We start from the raw sequence: 9491 nt of genomic DNA on the forward strand, positions 1-9491 counted from the left end.
AAATTGGATGCTTATCTTGCTGGGATCCTATGAACCCAGCTGACTTCCTGCCCTTTGGGCAGGGGGCTGGACTCGATGATCTCCTGAGGTCCCTTCCAGCCCTAATGTCTATGAAATCTATGAACTCTTTAGGTAACCTGAACTGAATACATTCCTGAGGGAGGGAGGAAACCTGCTCCCTCTGCCTATGTGACTGGCATCACATACCTGGGTGAGGGGCTTGCTCCTTGGGGAGCTAGGAACTGCCAGTCTGCCCAACAACTAGTGATGCATTTCAAATTGGTTGGCTGACAGCCAACAGGTGCTGGCCTCCATTGGACCAGGTGAGTGAGGTCACAAGGACTATATAAGTTAAGGACTGCCCAGGAGGAGGGCGTAGCAGCCACGAGGAAGACTCAGAGAGAGAAAAGAGCTGAACCATCTGAAACTTGCTGTCTCTCTCAAAACTCATGATCAAGGAACTGCCTGCCTCCAGAGGAAATCTCCACCTGCCTCTGGATGATACTTGTGAGTAAGCTACCTGAGATCTAACTAGATATATAGCTTGCAGTAACTCAGATGCATGATCAAAGACTACCCAGCCATGGGAGTTTCTCTGATATTGCTCTACCCTGTACCCTATTGCAACCCTACCCTTTGTAACCATTAAAGTTCTCCTTTGTACCTAGTGTGGGAGACTTACTGGGAGTGGGTCTAAATTATGCCTTGGGGTCCTCTTGGTTCAGCTGACCAATGGAGATGACTGAGAGAAGCACCCCCGAGTGCTTAAAGTGAACCAAGTACCCTCAAGGGCTACTAGGCCTGTGTTTCCCAGGGCGCACAGAGCCAGAATAAAGCCCAGCCCTGGGTGGTGGCAGTTTTTACCCCAGGCTAGCGGATGTGCTCCAGGAAGGGGGTTAGCCAGATGTGAGGTGCCATCAGGGAGGCACTCGGAGCCTGGAAGGTGGTCGGGCGCAGTGAGGCGGGTGGCTCAATGCAGGAGCACCCCTTATTGGCTCACCACAGGCTATCCCTCAGGATGTTGCCATCGGCCAGTCCATTAAGAATGACCTCTTTGATAATCTTTTCTAAGACCTTCCCTGGGATAGAGGTCAGGCTGATGGGCCTGTAGTTTGCTGGATCCACTTTCCTCCATTTCTTGAAGATAGGCACCATATTGGCCTTCTTCCAATATTCGGGCATGTCACCAGAGCGCCAGGAGTTCTCGAAGATCCATACCAGGGGCTGAGCTATGATGCTAGCCAGCTCCTTGAGTACCCTGGTGTATAGATTGTTGGGGGCAGCTGACTTGAAGGTGCCCAGCCTCTCAAGATGTTCCTTCACGAGGTCAGCATTGATGGAGAACAAAGGAATCTCCCTGACCTGGGCCTCCCTGTCCCGTGATGGGCAGGGGCATCCATGGGACTGATGAAAGACTGACACAAAGTACCCATATAGTAAGTTGGCTGTTCTTGGACATTGGTTGCCAGTTGTCCCATCTGGTTTAGCAGAGGTCCAATGTTGCCCTTGCTTTTCCTCTGGCTCCCCACATATCTAAAAAAAGGACTTTTTATTGTCCTTGATACTTGTAGCCAGTTGAAGTTCCGTCACAGCCTTGGCTATCCTGTTTCGCTCCCTGCAGGTCCAGACTAGTGCAGAGTATTCCTCCTTGGAGATGGATCCCGTCCTCCATCCTTTGTAGGTCTTTGTTTTTAGACATAGGACATCTGCTAGTTCCTTGCTGAACCACGGGAGCTGCTGTGCCCTTTTGCTGCCTTTCCTCTGAGACAGAAAAGACTTAGCTTGTGCATCTAGGATCACTCCTTTGAGGAGCAACCACTCTTCTTGAACTCCCCTTTCCTTGGGGTCATGGTCCTTTAGGGCCTTACTGACAAGCCTTCTGAGCCTGTCAAAGTCAGCTTTCCTGAAGTTGAGGACTTCTGTATTGCTGACTGACTTGCCAGCTTTATGGTGGATGGTGAAAGTTATTAGCTCATTGTCGCTGTCACCCAGCTTCCCTTCAATTGTTAGGTTGCTGATTAGGTCATCCCTGGTTGCCAGTACCAGGTCAAGCAGCACTTTACCTCTTGTTGGCCCGTAGACTTCTTGCATCAGATAGAGCTCATCTACGCAGGTGAGGAAGCTTTGCTACCACTTCGATTTGGCTGAGCGCTCTTCCAATGAGATGTCTGGGTAGCTGAAGTCTCCCATGACAACCTTTGACTGGGAGTGTGCGGCCTTAGCCAATTCCACGGTGAACTCCTGGTCAAGATCTTGATTCTGGGTGGGAGGTCTGTAGTAGACTCCCACCATTGTGTTCCCTGTGCTGTGTTCCCCACAGATAACCCAGAGGGTCTCCAGTCATCCACCCTGGGTGCCAATGTCAGCTTGCAGGGATGCATAGCTCTCCTTGACATAGAGAGCTACACCTCTGCCCCTTTTGTCCACTAGATCTCTCCTGTACAGGGTATAGCTATCTATACCCATGGTCCAGTCATGGGTGGAGTCCCACCAGGTCTCCATTATCCATATGGCATCATAATTATTTGTGTTAAGCAGGAGGACAAGTTCCTCCTGTTTATCCCCCAAGCTCCTGGCATTGGTGTACAGGCAGGTAAGTGTCCCTTTGGGGGCCCTTGCTTTGCCTACACATTGTTCCAGGGCTGGGACAGAGGTGGGCTCCCTAAAGTGCCTTGGTCTGCTGTTTTTGCAAGTGCTGTTCAGCAGGCCAGCAGTGGCAGTAGTGCCCTCATCCCTCGGCGGGCTTAGTTTAAAGCCCAGTGGAGCAGGTCAGCCAGTCTGGCTGAGAAGAACCTCCTCCCAAGAAGAAAGAGGTGGAGGCTGTCCCTTCCCAGCAGCTCGCTGATTTCTCCCTCAGTCCCCCTCAGGATGGAGTCTCCCACAACAAACACTCTGTGTTTTCTCTTAGGGAGAGCGGGGGGGGGGGGGGAGGGGGGAAGGGTAGCTATAGTTAAGATGCAATGCAGCAAAAGAGTTCATGGCTGCCAAGTTGAAAATGAGGCAGAGGGACCAAGCACATGGTGCAGCAGCGGGTCATTCCTGGGCACACAGTGGCCATCAGGATACATAATGCAGCAAGTCGGGGGTAAGCAGGGAAAAACCAGGGTGGATGGTACAACAGCAGCAGCAGGGAAAAGCAAGCATGCTGTGTGAGGTGATGTTTTGTACCCTCTTAAAGTTGTGAACAAAAAAATGGAAGCTGAGTAAACTATTCTCTCTGGTCTTTTCTCCCCTGGGTAAATGAAGTGTATTAACAAAAATATTAGCCAAGAGGCTTGCTAAATGTATTAAAACACTATTTAACCATGCACTATAGACGGGAAATAATAGAGATCGGGACTGTGCAACTCCAAAGTAGTGCCTCAATTTCCAGCAGCTGAAATTTGGAAAAGGTTGTGTGCTGTATGTGAGAAAATACAGTATTTCTACATCAAAGTTTCTACATCACTGACTGCTGTGAGATGTGCACAGACTATAGTATGTGCCAATATGACCCAGGGTGGCAGAATCTACCCCAAGAGATTTTTTACATTCTCCTGCCCCAGATTTATGGGATTGCCTACCCACCTCAAGTTTCCAAATTATATTTCAGGTCCTATATGATACAAACAGGTCAGGCCTATAATTATTTTCTTTCCCTTCTACCTCCATCCATTTCTGTATGTCCCTCTGATCCAGCAGCAGGGAACTTCAAGTCTGTCCATTCGTCTCCCCCCCCCCCACAAGTGTATGAGTGAACTAAACTGCTAGCCTAAGCTGGCTCCTAGGTTCAGATTTATGGGTCATAGAAGATTAATACAGAAATCATTTACTCTGATTTACTATCATCCTCAGCTCAATAAAGTTTTTGGAAGTTCTCTTTTTAACTCCCCATTTTTTAACCACAGAAGGTGGTCTTTGCAATACAGGGTCAAAGTGCTTGCATTGCTGCCTTTCATATTCTCGGAATAAAAGGAACTCAGTTTCTAGATCTCAGAAGTACTGGGCTAGGTCAGCCTTTTAAAAGATCAATTAATTGAATTTTAGAGATATTTTTCAGGCTTTTCCACTGATGTTCAATTAGGCGTGTCATACAGCTATTGCTTTTTTGTAATCGTTACTAGACAGCAAGCCATAAGCTAGGAAATGTATACAGTTCTCTGATATTGGCCTTTCATCTAGAGCAGGGGCATCAGCTTATTTGGCCCTGCAGGCCATGGGGTCCCTTGCAGGCCAGACAGACCCACTTTTGGATCCAGCCCATGGGACTTCTTGTGACAACTGTCAGAGCTGCTGTTTCAGCACCAGCAGCCAAAGCCTAAGTACAGACAGTCAAAAAACCCAAGGCTGAGTTGATTCAGTCTTTGCAGGTTAGCCTAAGGGGCAGAGATTAAACTGAGAAGTAAGTGAACAGACATTCACTTTTTATTCAGGAAATGCAGCCACATGCCTACAGTGGCTCAGGCCAGAAGCTGTGCAGAGCTAGAGCATGCCTTCCAGCCTGCTGGCCACTGCCAAAGGGAAGGGACTGACACTCCAAGGCTTTCCCCCACTCCCTGCTCAAGTGGAGGGGGGGGTGGCCAGGCCCCAGCCTGGGGCTAGCATGCGGAGTCCAGGGGAAGGGGCACTTTAAATCCCCCACTGTGGCCCACATGAGACCCCAGCCTGGCTTCTGTCCCTCCCCCCTGCTCCCCGCTTGAGTGTGGGAGGAGGACAACCCCTGCCAGCCTGAGGAAGAGGTGGATGGGGAAAATGGTAGTGGCAGTGAATCCATAAAAGCTTGAACAAAAATAGTCCTTTCTCTGAAGCAAGCATGTATTGAGCACAGCAATTTGCAACCTCAAACACATAACAAAGGACATCTAAAAATCTTCACCTAAGCTAAGATACAGCCAAGTAAAACACACTGGGAGCACACACAACTTAGTCTAACTTAAAATGGAATGTAATAAACCAAAAATACAAGAGAAAACTTTTCATAAATATAAGTATGTGCCCCTGCCATGCAGACCCTGCCTGGGGTCCTATGCCAGTGGAAAGGGGGATTTAAACCCCCCTCCCTCCTCCCTGTCTGGGCCTACCAGCCCACCCCCCCACCCCCCTGCTCCAGTGGGGAAAAATCTGGTAGGGTCTTCCCACCCCTGGTAAGCTGAGGTACCCAGCCAGGCTTCCCACCCCTACCCCCTTATTGGCCAGCCCTCACTGGTCTGGCTAGGGAGCAGAGGGGCACAGCCAGAGCTACTCTCTGGAGCAGACAGTACTGCCCAATCCAGGGCTGCAAAGCATCCTGGGATGCGGGAGAACTCTGATTTAACTTGAACCAGGAAGTGGTCTGGAACAGAAGTTTCACAAAATGGTTAAGTCTGATACTACATTCAACCAGATTTATCTTAAACCAGTTTCAGCCATTTTGAAACTGGTTTATGTGCACTGAACTTCTGTTCTGTTACAGGTTTAAACCAGTTTCCAATCACTTAAACTGGTTTATGTGTAACTGCTGTCCCTAGCCAAAGATTTAACAATGATGACAATTAATTGCTATTGCTGTTTGGGTAGAGTAGGAGGGTTGTTATAAGTTCTACAAAGGGATAAAAAAAAAAGAGTATTAGGATCATTCAAAGTTCTGTGAGGATGAGTATTTGGCATACAAAAATGTCTTAGTTCTATGCCATAATGTGAAAAGAACCACAAAGTCGGACTTCTGGGTGGGAGCGCAGGGGAAAGAGAAGTCAGAAAAACCTGATCAGGGTGTAGTGAGCTGAATGAGGACACAGAGATGGAGCCGGAATTAAGAAGTATTCTGAAGGCGTTAGGCAAGATGATTAGAACTATCTAATGATTTTGAGGGGGAAAATTTCTCAAGGCAGAGCCACAACCTTAAGGAATTACTGTGTCAGTCCAAGAGTTCTTATTAACACTAAAGACATTAATCAGGAAATAAAGAAATAACTGAGTATTTTTGCAAGGAAATTAATTTGTAGATCTTCAGATTTTATACCTTCCACATAAAATAGCTTCAGACAGAAATCCTTGGGTTTGCTCTATACATGACAAATTATTTATTTTTTAGTGAAAATTCTGCTCTAAGTACATACTGCATGATGAAAAATGGATGCCCATGTTCTATGGGCATCAACTTCCAATCACAACTTTAATGTTACTCTGCTCATTTACAAATACTGGTCTAAGTTAGTGGTCAGCAACCTAAGGCCCACGGGCTGCATGTGGGCCATGAAGAGGCTGGATCTGGCCCATCATTTGATCTGTGTTTACTAATAGCATGCTGATCCTCTGTCACAGCATAGCTGTCAGATCTGACCCTGACTCTGCCTTGCAAATTTTACTAACAGCCTCTAACTTTCTTGCTGCAGGTTCCTAGGCCAAGAGTTCTTGGTGATCCTTGCTGCAGCTCCATGCAAAGTGCTGCTTTCTTCCCTGAAGCCTCTACTAACTGGAGGCTCTGCTAACTGAGTTAGCCCCCCTAAAATGTCCCCAGCCATATTTTTCAGAGGAATCTGCATCGAGGGGTGGGAGGGGGAGGTGTGAGACATCAGCCTCCATGTACAAACCAGGAACAACTAGGGTGTAGCCAGGGATGGGTGGCCCATGGTGCTAGCTGGGTCAAAGGGGTGGCTCTCATTGGTAAAAGGTTGCCAACACCTGATATAAGTAACTCCATGGTCCAATCCATTAAAACTAAACTACTATATAATTACACCCCAAATTTGTTTCTTTTAATACTTCAAACCAGGGTTGGCCAACTTCTGGCACGGGTGGCATAACTGGCATGGGGCAGCACAGCAGTAGATGAGGCAGGAAGCAGAAAGCAAACAGCAAACCAGGCAGGGAGACAGGACTGGAAACAGAAAACAGAACAGCAAATCAGGCAGAGGAGGGGATTGGAGTAGCATGTGGGAATGGTGTGAGGTCACTTTGTGGCACACCAGTCAAAAAGGTTGGCCCTCCACTGCTTTAATCTCAAAGTTACATTGTGGGAGGAAGGGAGAGAAGGATTTTAACTTACAACATACGTGTCTGACTCAGTAAACATTCTAGTAATCACATGAGGGACGATCTTGTGGAATAGGAAGCAGCATTGATACAGGAAGGCAGAGCAGATTTACACTTATAAACAAATGAAATCAGAGATGTACAGTATAGTAGAAGCTTTCATAAGTAGAGAGCCTGGCAAGAAAGCAGGGAGCACAGACGGCTGGAGCTGGAGCAGTAGCTGGGATTAGCTGGACATTAGTAAACTGTGGGCTGGATCAGGCAGAAAGAGGGGATTGCAGCATCTGCTGAACTAAGTCTGCCTCATGAGCCTCTGTGACAATAGCTGCCAAATCAGCCACTCCAAATTCTCTGAGTGGAATCTAAAGTGGCAAAGCAAAAGAGCAGCCTTCTCCACTGGAGCAACAGCCAGGGATCTGATGGCCACGGAAGAGACAGCTGGGTTGCTGACCCCTACTTTACAATAAGGCCAGTGCAATAGTGAATTTACTAAGACCCCTCCTGCAAAACAGTCCTTTTTTTCGTCAAGCAACTTCAACAGGGCAGAATTCAACTTACTTATGTGTAGTGAGGCTATATTTGCAAAACAGATTAATTTTAACTGTTACAAAGTTAAGAAAGGAATCTGTTTCAGTATTATACTCCAGAATGGCTTAGTATCCCCCCCATCCTTTTTTTTTTTTTTTGGCAATCACTATTCACGCCTTCAGGAAGCCCTGAAATAAATCACTTCTCTGTAGCAACCATCAAAACACATATGCAGCCAAGAGTTCTCATTGAATAAGTTAGTCACAGTAGCCAAAAATTCATTTATAAACAGAACTACACATCTCTATATCTTCAGCTGAATAATTCATGTAAAGCTTCAAACAATCACATAATTATATGTATTTCCCCTTCACATTTCCTCATCTTAAACACATAACATGTAATGAGCTCACCACCAGGACAGAGGTTATTAAAAATAAGTTCTTACCTGCTAATCTGATTGAAGCAATTCTTTCTTTAGGAGACCAGATAAGTAGGTATTTTACATAATAAAAAACAACCCACAACTGGGTGGTGCGAGTCTTCAAGAGCTCTGCATAAGACAGACTAGAACATAGGAAGCTGCTGAGCAATAACCAAATAAACTGCCTATTCAGGTCCAAAGCTGCTTGTGCTTAGTGTGGCAATAGCTGACAGAATGGATTTTGAGTTGTTCACGTGCTTTTACTTAAGTGAGCTTTTTAAATATCAGACACTTTTCTATGTCCTGAACAGAAATAAAAAGCTCACCAACCATCTGTGTATTTTAAAATTGTATAGGTTCCCCTTTAATAATTTTAAGTATCTACTCTACATAAAACTTTCGGGTTCCTCTCTAAGTTTTTGGAGGGTGTAACATTTAACGCAAGTCTTGCCTGCTCAACTCAATTTCCTTCTATGATAAAATGACAGACTGTGGACCTGAGGGTCAAAAGCAGTGGTAGTGATATACTTGGACTTTAGCAAGGCTTTTTGACATTATCTCCCACAACAATCTCATTAATAAACTAAGGAAATACAGACTACTGAAAGTACTGTAAGGTGGGTACTAAGTGGTTGGATTATTGTGCTTAATGAGTAGTCTTCAATGGCTCTATGTCTATCTGGGAAGAAGTATGAAGTGGAGTTCCTCAGGAGTCTCTCCTGGGTCTGGTGTTGTTCAACATCTTCATTAATGATTTGGATGATGGGATTGAGTGCATGCTTAACAAAATGGGGATGATGCCAAGTTGGGTGGACTTGCAGACACTCTGGAGGGTAGGGATAGGGTCTGAAATGACCTAGATCAGGGCTGCCAGACTGACAGCCAGTGGGCACATGCAGCCTGTGAGGGGTTAATCTATGGCTCACAGATTCCTACACTGCTACTGGAGCTGCTGCTTGTTCCCATGCTGCTTCCTTGCATAGAGCCCCCTGCTACAGCCAGAGACTCTAGGTTCCCCCACTCCCCTGCAGCTTTGGCTCCCTGCTCCTGCCCCAAGGGTAAGGTGGTGCAATGTAATCCAGTGTCAGGGGAACCCATGGCACAGTGCAGGGAAGGAGCTGGGGTGGATGCCATGCAGGTGTGGCACAGTAGGGGAGGGGTACAAACCAGGACCCTATGGCTCACACTAGTGTGGTCCCAAGGATGTAAGACCCCCTGTTCACTTAGAAGTTGGACAGCCCAGACCTAGATAAACTGCAGAACTTGTCCAAAAATCAATCTAGTGAAATTCACAAAGAACAATTACAAAGTCTTGCACTTGGGACAGAATAATTACATATACAAATATAGACTGGGATATGACTGGCTAGGCTATGGTACTGCAAAGAAGGAACTGGAGGTTACAGTAGATCAAAAGCTGAATATGAGGCAACAGTGTGCTCTTGTTGCAAAAAAAGAAATCAAAAGCATACTGGTTTCTATTAATAGGAGTGTCACTTGTAAATCAAGGGAAATGATTCTTCTAATCTTGTAGGCAGTGGCGAGGCCT

The sequence above is a fragment of the Crocodylus porosus genome, unplaced genomic scaffold (genome assembly GCF_001723895.1).
Source record: "Crocodylus porosus isolate Cpor-Errol unplaced genomic scaffold, CroPor_comp1, whole genome shotgun sequence".
Taxonomy (NCBI): Eukaryota; Metazoa; Chordata; order Crocodylia; family Crocodylidae; genus Crocodylus; species Crocodylus porosus.